Raw genomic sequence first — 8,995 nt, forward strand, 5'->3', positions numbered from 1 at the left:
TCTGTCATGACATTTATTGTAGTACGATGGGAAATCTTGATGTGATTTAAAGCTTCAATATACTGAAAATTGAGGATGAAAACAAAAATGAGACAGAGCTACACATTTAGGATTTCATTTTTAAATGTTTCTATCACAAATATAGCTTTTGCAGGCAGAACACAACTGTGCCAAATTAGTATATTGTTAGGAATAAATGTTTTTTACATCTGTTATTTACAGAAGCGCAGAACTGCCAAGCCAGAGAAAAAAAAGATTGGAATCGGGTAATAACATGATGAGGGTTTTTTTGTTCATTATAGTGCTCCTGTTGCTTTGTAATGTTCTGTCATTATTGTCATGGCTGTTAAAATGGTCTGTTGTACTATTTCTTTGATTTGTAATATTGTTACAATTTTCTTTTTTTTCTGCAAATTCACTGTTGTTTCACAGAGATATGATTTAATAGTTTTTCCACTGCATGTGTATCGTGCTGTATGTACACTGGCAGGCTACAGAACCAGCACCTTTTCAGTTTCCATTGGAATACTGAGCAAGTCTTATGTTTGAAAGTGAGCTCGTAGCACATGTATTTTGGTGTTCTGCCAGGACGCATCCACACGCACACACACAACATACTGGGAATTCCAAATGTTCCAGTGTGTATACAGCAGGCTACACTGATGTGTGGGGAATAAAACACTATTGTGGTAAGAAAACAGCTGAGTATGAGAAGGCTCTGTTGAAGAGCGGTGGTTCTCAATTCATTCTGCACAGGGATCCCATCCTGTACACTTCTGCCAATGTTGCCCAGTAGAGAAGCAGCTGTCAATGACTTATAAAAAAAAAATAATTGAAAAACATTCCAATAAAACATCAAAATAAATGTTCAATTCAAGCATATTAATGTATATATATTTTTAACTGCCATTTATGTGTGGAAATAAAGTTGTTTGAACATAAACCTGTGGTTTTCAGAGTGAGTGGTATTTCTGAGTGAAATTATTTAATTTCCATAAACTTATAAAATGTGATGGCCTAATATGGAATAAACTAACAGTACATTTAGTGGTTAAAATGAGCCCCACCTTGGAGATTTTATATTGCTACAATTACGTAGAGAGTGTGAGCATGGTAGACATGGTGTGGGGCAGAGAGGGCAGGGCAGTGCCTACAGTAGAGGGGTCACTTTGGGGATAGAATTTGCCTTTCCACTGTATTTTTCGCTATACAGGTAATGCTTTGTCCCCACGGCAATAAGACTGTTTAACACCTCCTGAATCCAGTCACACACACACTTATACACATTACATTAGCCACAACTGGCTGGACTATGGAATGGACAATTTTATCTTAACCGAATTTCAATTTATGCTCTTATTTTAATATATTTAATTTTATTTCTATTTCAATACCACTGTGTTGTTGTTGATGAGGGGAAGTGTGGTTGTTTTTGTCTTTTATGAGCTGCTGGACAGCTGAATTTCCCTCCGGCGATAAATAAAGTTTTCTATTCTAGAAATTTTCAACAGGCAACATAAACATCCTATGTCCAAAAAGGAGTCAAAAGAAACAATGCTTGTCTAGTCCTACCCCACGTCCTATTGTAACCCATCAATAGGCTACACAATCTATCTCATAAGTCCATCCCCACAACTAAATCACTCTGTTCGTGCTTTTCATATATACATGTATAATCAAAACACTACCCCCAAAATCCCATAACATCATCACCATCAGTGTGCTTTACACTCCCAGTCCTCATTTCTGTATCTTGCATAAAGTTTTGTACATTTTTAAACTGTCTGATGTTTTTACTTTGATTTCTCCCTGTAGTCCATTCCAAAAAGCACCCCATAAATAAATATACACACACATTTAGGTTGGTGGATTCATATGATCACCATATGTGGAAAATAGCAGGTCAAGGTGGAAAGTCTATCATCATCTGATTCACCACAGTGCTGCTTAAGTGGCGGTGACCCTGGTGAATGCCATAAGCCTAAATGAGCTGTTCTTGCAATGAAGTTGTTCTTTTTACAGGTGTTGCTGCAGTATGAAACTCATTTGACTTTTTTACTTCTCTATGCAATTTGGAAGTAGGTGATATTGTTCCGGACCAGTGGTTTGTGACACTGATTTGGACGGTACTGTACGTTATTTATTGCTGTACACGTTTGTGGATAATACTATTTCCAGTTGGAGAAAAAGACGAGGTCCCACCGAGATTTGAACTCGGATCGCTGGATTCAAAGTCCAGAGTGCTAACCATTACACCATGGGACCAGATGGTACTGCCCGCACGGGTTGTCGGATTTTGAAGCTGTATATCAGTCTCCACACACTCATGCTAGCTGTATTCAGTGTACATGAAATTTTACTTACATCATACTTGTTGCAAACCTGATTTTGCTCTTTAATTGACGCGGGGCACAACAACGCAGCTGTAAATTTGAAGGTGAAATTAGCTAGCTGACGTTAGCTATCAGAGGTTAGCTTAACTTAGCTTGTTGGCTAACATTAGCCTCAGTACCGCACGGTGGCTCTCTGTAAATTTAAGCAAAAGTCATCTTATCTAACCGTATCTAACTCTCAAGGCGACCTTAAAACCAACTCAAGTACACCGAAGCTTAACGTTAAACAACTTAACTAACGTCTATGTGCACGTTGCAGTCTCCACAACTTTTCATTTAAGTAGAGAGTGCAATAATACGACAAGAGACTTCACTCCCCTTTAACATGTGTTGTTCGTTGGTTAACGCCGTTAACATTCAGTAATAACTGCAGATGCACTTATTCCTAATTTAAACGTAATTAACAAAATGAAAGGGGGCTTGGGTAAAGTAAACGTAACTTTAAACCATCTCTAATATTGGATGCAAATGATCTAGTTCATGTTTAATTACGGAGTAATAATCACTGTCATCTGGAAATGACAGACCTGCCTTTTTTGTGTCAGCAACATGTTCATAAATTCATATAAACCCGATACAGTCATTGTAGGATATGGTATATTCACTTTTGTCAAGATAATCTGTTACCAACCTCGTACATAATGAGATGGGATTTATCTTGATACTGTTGTATCTTTGGTTGTAGCCAGTGTGGTTATTGCTGAGTTATTGCTTAGTTACTAAAATACCACGTGGGGGCAGCAGATGATCTATCTATCTATCTATCTATCTGTCTGTCTGTCTGTCTGCCATTCTTGAGAAGTGGGACATAACCTTTTTTATTTTTATTTTATTTTATTTTATTTTATTTGATTATTATTTTGTTTGTTTGCTCTTTGTGTTTTTTTGTACTTTTCAATTAGATCAAAGTCTTAACTGTTAAACCTTGTAATGGGCCAACCTCCCAGAGATTTTTTTTTTTTTTTTGTCAAAAGATGTCAGAAGTGATAAGCCATTTCATTTATCAAAGTTGCCAAGAGTGCTCTAATTGCTAATCAAAATAATTTTTTAAAATTCATTTTTATTTTTTTATTGCCATAATTCTTATGCATTTTTGAATTAGAAGGGCTGTGGAGTTGACCTGTTATGGTGGATACTCACTCAATGTAATGGAATTATAAAAAAAAAAAATACAAAGTTTACTGGCACTTGAGCAGCATTCCCACTTTTTTGGAAACTGGGAAGTGAGACAGGAGTCTTTGAGATATCGCTAACACCTTTAATGCCTGATTAAACTGTGTTTTTTGTAGAAATCTGAAAAAAATCTGGGACACATCTTTAAAGGTTTTAACACTTTTTGTAACTGTTTGACGATGTGAATTTTTGTCTGGGCCAAGGGTGTTCTGTGGCTCAGGCCAAGTTTAAAAGTAAAAAACAAAAACAAAAGCAGACCAAAATGTTTTAGAACTATTTATCTCATATAAATCAATCATTTAAAAATAATATTTCACCCCAAAAATAAAATATCCATCTATCTGGTTCCATCCACCCATAGCTCAACAGAGGGGTGCTGCGGGGATACATTAACCTGACGTCCCATGCAGGGCTTAGTCTATACTAACAGCTTAATGCACACACACTCAGCTCTGCCATCACAATCCCTAACACGTGAGCAGAATACTCCCACTTGACTGGCTGCTTCTTTACCACCATTAAAGACCAGTGTATATGCACTCACACACATGGGCAGAGATGATAAGGCATTCACATAGATACACCCAGATGGACACACACACAGACACACATTTGAGCAGCTAAGAAGGATTGGTGGTAAATCAATGTGGTGCTGGACTTTGGATGCAGGAGTGTGCCTGAAATCAATCCAGCAGGATGTAATACTGTCTGATTATACAGAATGGCGTCACCGGTTCAACCTATACCCCATATAGCTCATTGGAAGTAGGTCAACCACACAGAAAGAAATTAATTTTGCATGACTATTTGTTTTCAGCTCCCTGCTTTGTGATTTACAAGTTCACACAAACAATCAGTCCTGTATTAAATCATGTGAAGGGCAAATCATCTTACCTGTGATGGAAAAAATCTAATCACTACACAGAAAATTGAAAGACCACGAGGAATGAAATGAAAGACGTTTTCTCACTTTAATAATCAAATTCCAGTTGCTTGTTTTCTTGACAGATGGTGTGACATGTCGAAAAGTACAAGTGTGAATATACCACACAGATACACATAATGCAGTACGTGCTGCACAGGCAGAGTCTCACATAAGCACACACAGAAGTAGATCTTTGTTTGCTTCTCCCCCCCGTAATCCCAGTCTCTCTAATTGGGGCTAAATCCTATTTTAGAGATAATCTCAATTTTTGCCTAATTAGAGTTGGTCAACAACCAGACCCCAGCAAAAGGGACTGTGTGGTGTGTGCTTTTTTTTCATGCATTGTAGTAGATCCTAATTTCATAGTATCCTAGTTTTCATTCATTTTATTCAAGCCATTTATCTGAAGGCTACTACACCTGTTGTACTTCTGCTACTGTGACACTGTTATTCCTCAGCGCAGTCACCTGAAGAAAATGTTGTCATTGTATGTCTGTGCAAACCACAGATACATTACATTTATATGTTTCATATGTATCATATTATGTTTCTAAAGGGATGGAGTATATGAGATGGAGGGAATGGTGGATGGTGTGTTACATAGCCAAGGCGCCTGCCAAGGTACATACCACTGTTTGAGACTGACAAACAGCAAAATCAGTTGTGTTTTGGAAAGTCATCGCTGTGTTTTCAGTAGCTTTTTAGCCAATAAAGGTGGGTGTATTTTAATGTAGTGTTGCTGTGTTTCGCATTTTAACCAAAACATGAGCTTTTCCTAACCATAACCAAATGGTTATTGTACCTAAACATAGCCATACATTAACCACAGCATTGCTGAAATGTAATGTATGTATCTGTGGTTTAAAGAAATGTACAGTGCCAACATTTATCCTGGTGGTTGGGTTGTAATTTCCCTGAATGGGATCAATAAAAATAATCTTATCAGTTTCTTGATCAGACAGCAAGGCATTTCTTTATTGCATTAAGGGGTCACTGCTACGAAGTTGGTTTACAGAACCTGACCTGAACGCAGTCCAAACAGCGGGTCAGTGGGTTGTTGGTAGGGTTACAATACCAAAGCATGGTGGACATGTGCATGTGGAGTACAACCTGAGGAAACAATGAAAATTGAATTTAAATAAGGTTAATTACAACATTAGTGGACAGTTGTATTGTTACGCTGCTATCAATACAATACAAACAAAACTGCAACCCAAAGGTGCATGTGTGTGTGTATTTATTTCTTTTCTATAGTTAATGAATTTATAAGTAAGGCCTGAAGCATCAGCAGTTTAGGAAACCGTATGACAAGCTAGAAATTCAGAGCAAAAAAGTCATCAAGTGCATTATTAAAAAAAAAAACCACATGCCAGTCATTTTCAAATCCTTTCTAAATACAACATTAAAGTAATAGCACTGGCCTGGTGATTATTGCTTTGGGCAATTACAGTAAAATGGGAAGCGGAGAAAGGGAACAAAAGAACTGTGATTTTAACCATTATATACATGTGATAAGACATGTCAGTCATAAGGGTTTTAAAGGCTTGTTAAAAGCATGATGTGAATTTTCAGGGCATTCTTTTCTTCACACATCGCTGAGGTCAGTTTGGCTGAAATGAAATTTATAATGTAAGACACTTTGAGATTCTTGTCTAAATTGTAGTTGATTTATACCATTGTTACACTCAACCTACTGCTAAAGATTTATCTTAGTGTCAGTGGGTAGATGCTTCTTCCACTATCTTGGAGTATGTCCTGGCCAACCTCGTCAGGCTACTAAATTCTTTTAAGTAAATCTCTTGCATAGACTTCCTCCTTATCACATTCCTTGAGCCAGTTTATTACAGTGGGGAAAAAACAGATTCCACAGTTAATAATAAATTAAAATTAGCATAAAATAACATGAGCTATCACAATCTCTTTTGTCTCTCTATTTTATTCTGTCTTTTTTTTTCTTTTACCCTATTGAGCTTCCTTTTCCTTTGTTCATGTTTGGTGTGGTTTGCCTGGTTTGGTTTCAAACGGATGAGACTGACAGGAGGTGGTTCCCGAGTTAACCGCCGAGAAGGTTTGTTATTGGTTGAAAAATTTACTTTGGAGATGAAACTGGACACAGAGTGTATTGGGAAACTTGAGCTTGTTTTATTTACCCCTCCAGTCTTTTTTCAGCTTACAGTGTTCCCAAAAGTCTGCTCTAATATGAACCTGTGAATGAAGCTCTTTAGAAAATGTGTGTTTACTGCCAGGTATCAGTGTCTGTGGTGTGCATAGACTATCAAAGGGCTGGAGGACAACAAGGAACACCTCTGCTGCGTGCAGGTGTAGGGTTAGGTAAGGTTACGATTTCATTTTTGTGCTTAAGTTACAACTGGGCCTCTCAAATGTCACATTGGGCAAACATGAAAAGTGGAAGTATCTAATTAGTGCTGATAAAGTGCTAATGAAGGTCTCAAAAATGTCACTTAGAACCAAAACAACAGAGGCATAGCTGAACAAATGATATCCAACATGTGTGATGAACACAGAACAGATGTGAGGCAGAATGCATTAAAAAATGTAGCCCTCATCTGAACTTAAAATATTTTGCACAGCACCTCCAAAAGCCCACATTAATGTCTCCAGGTGCACTTTAAGGTGTCTCATGAGGTTTTTCTTTCAACAGCCCCTCTCCTGACATGACAACACAGTCACTCCCTCTCTGGCATTACAGGTGAAGTGTGTCCAAATATCAGCCTTCTGAGCCAGCATGCGTATTATTCACCACTCTCTGATGTCAGCCGAGCTCTGAAAATTTACAGTGTGTAGCTCCAGCACTGCTGGTACTGCAGGTGCACATGAAAGAGGAAATGCAGTGTCCAATGACAATGAGACACACATAAAAATGATTGTGTGTATAAAATATTTTATGGATCAACTGCTGTCTTTTAGTGATGATACAGAGTTTGTTGTTTGTTTCTAGCTACACTATAGGGACTTTAGCCTGTTGGCTCACCACTTTGATCCAGATTGAAACAACTATCTGATGCATTGCCATGAGCCTTTGTGCAGGCATTGTTAGTCCTTAAAATATGAAGCCTACTGAGGCTGCAGATTCCCAAGAGTACCCAGCTGCAGGCAAGACGGCGGACAAGGGCGCCACCATATATCCAATCCATATCGGAAGTCCATACCGGAAGTTAATCTTCTTCATGTCTACATACTGGAAGTCCATATGTTGTATACATACCAGAGGTCAGTTTTTTTGTTTTGTTTTTTCTCCCAGAAGTCGGTTTTTAAGTCTGTCTTTTTTATATTATTTATTTTAGCAATACATTTACAAACTTTGAAGCAATCAACAATTATAAATATATATATATGATAAAATAAATAAATAATAATAATAATAATAATACAATTATTTCAGCAATTACGGTATTTTAAATACAATCATGTTTTGTTTGGAATAACATTGACCCCAACAAGTTAAACCTACAAAAATTGCAGAAAATCAGCAAACACATGAATTTTAGTTGGATTAATTTTTAACAAAGATTAAATAAGGTGAGCACTTTCATTTATTGGGCTACAGTTGCAACATGCAGATTACTATCAGGTCATTCAAAACAACTGAAAACCATGGACACAACAAATGTCATACTTACTCTTACACCAGTATGGTTAATTGTAACTATTTAACTATTAAATGAACGTAATAATTAGATTGTCATATTGTCAGATGTATTCTATCATATTTCAGGAACACATGTAAACACAATACACTATTGTACTGGCAATATAAAGAAGTAGACTTGTTCTCTTTTTTTGTGAACAAGTTTTTATTCCAGATACCCATATCAATCTCAAAAGTAGAAAAAAAAACAAAGAAAAGAAATGAAAAAACAGTAAAATAATTTGTTTGTTTGGTCTATAAAATGTAAGAAAATGGTATAAAATGTCAACCACTGTTCCACAAATCACAAGATCCCAAGATGCAACCTAAAATGTCTTGTTTTGACCCAAACAAATATCATTAAACATTACTGTTACATGTAGAAGTGTATGATCTCAAACAGATACTTCTCATCAACATACCATGGTAATAAACTGCATTTTCCGTATGGTTTTTCAGGTCATTTTTGGTTTTAAATTTGGGACAGAGAGGATACCCAAACTCGAATGGTGAAAGGGTTGTGTGCCCCAGACTGGCTTCGTCACTCAAAATAGAGGGGTGCATCTGAAAAAAGGAGAAGTCAATCAACATTGATGGCTGGAAAACATACTGAACATCAACCATATTTTACCGATCTAAAGGACTCATGGTGAAGGAGGTACTACAGCTATTTATGTATCCACATGTGTATGTGTATTAAGTGCTCTGCATTACTAAAACATAATACAAATGTATTTTTTGCAGACACCCGGGGCTATGTATACGTTATTTATCTGACCCGGTTAACCCTTGGAGGTCGCTCATGTCGTATACCACATAAGACGACTCTCGTTACTAGGGAAAAAAAAGATGTAT

The 8,995-nt window shown here is 37.0% G+C and overlaps 1 non-coding gene across 1 annotated transcript; it reads right to left on the reverse strand.

Annotated features, from left to right (window-relative positions):
- Nucleotides 1-2,193: 2,193 nt before the first annotated feature.
- Nucleotides 2,194-2,265, reverse strand: trnaq-uug (transfer RNA glutamine (anticodon UUG)). Its single transcript has one exon. It is a non-coding gene; the product is annotated as a tRNA-Gln (tRNA).
- Nucleotides 2,266-8,995: the final 6,730 nt, after the last annotated feature.

Source organism: Epinephelus moara, chromosome 16 (assembly GCF_006386435.1).
Source record: "Epinephelus moara isolate mb chromosome 16, YSFRI_EMoa_1.0, whole genome shotgun sequence".
Taxonomy (NCBI): domain Eukaryota; kingdom Metazoa; phylum Chordata; class Actinopteri; order Perciformes; family Serranidae; genus Epinephelus; species Epinephelus moara.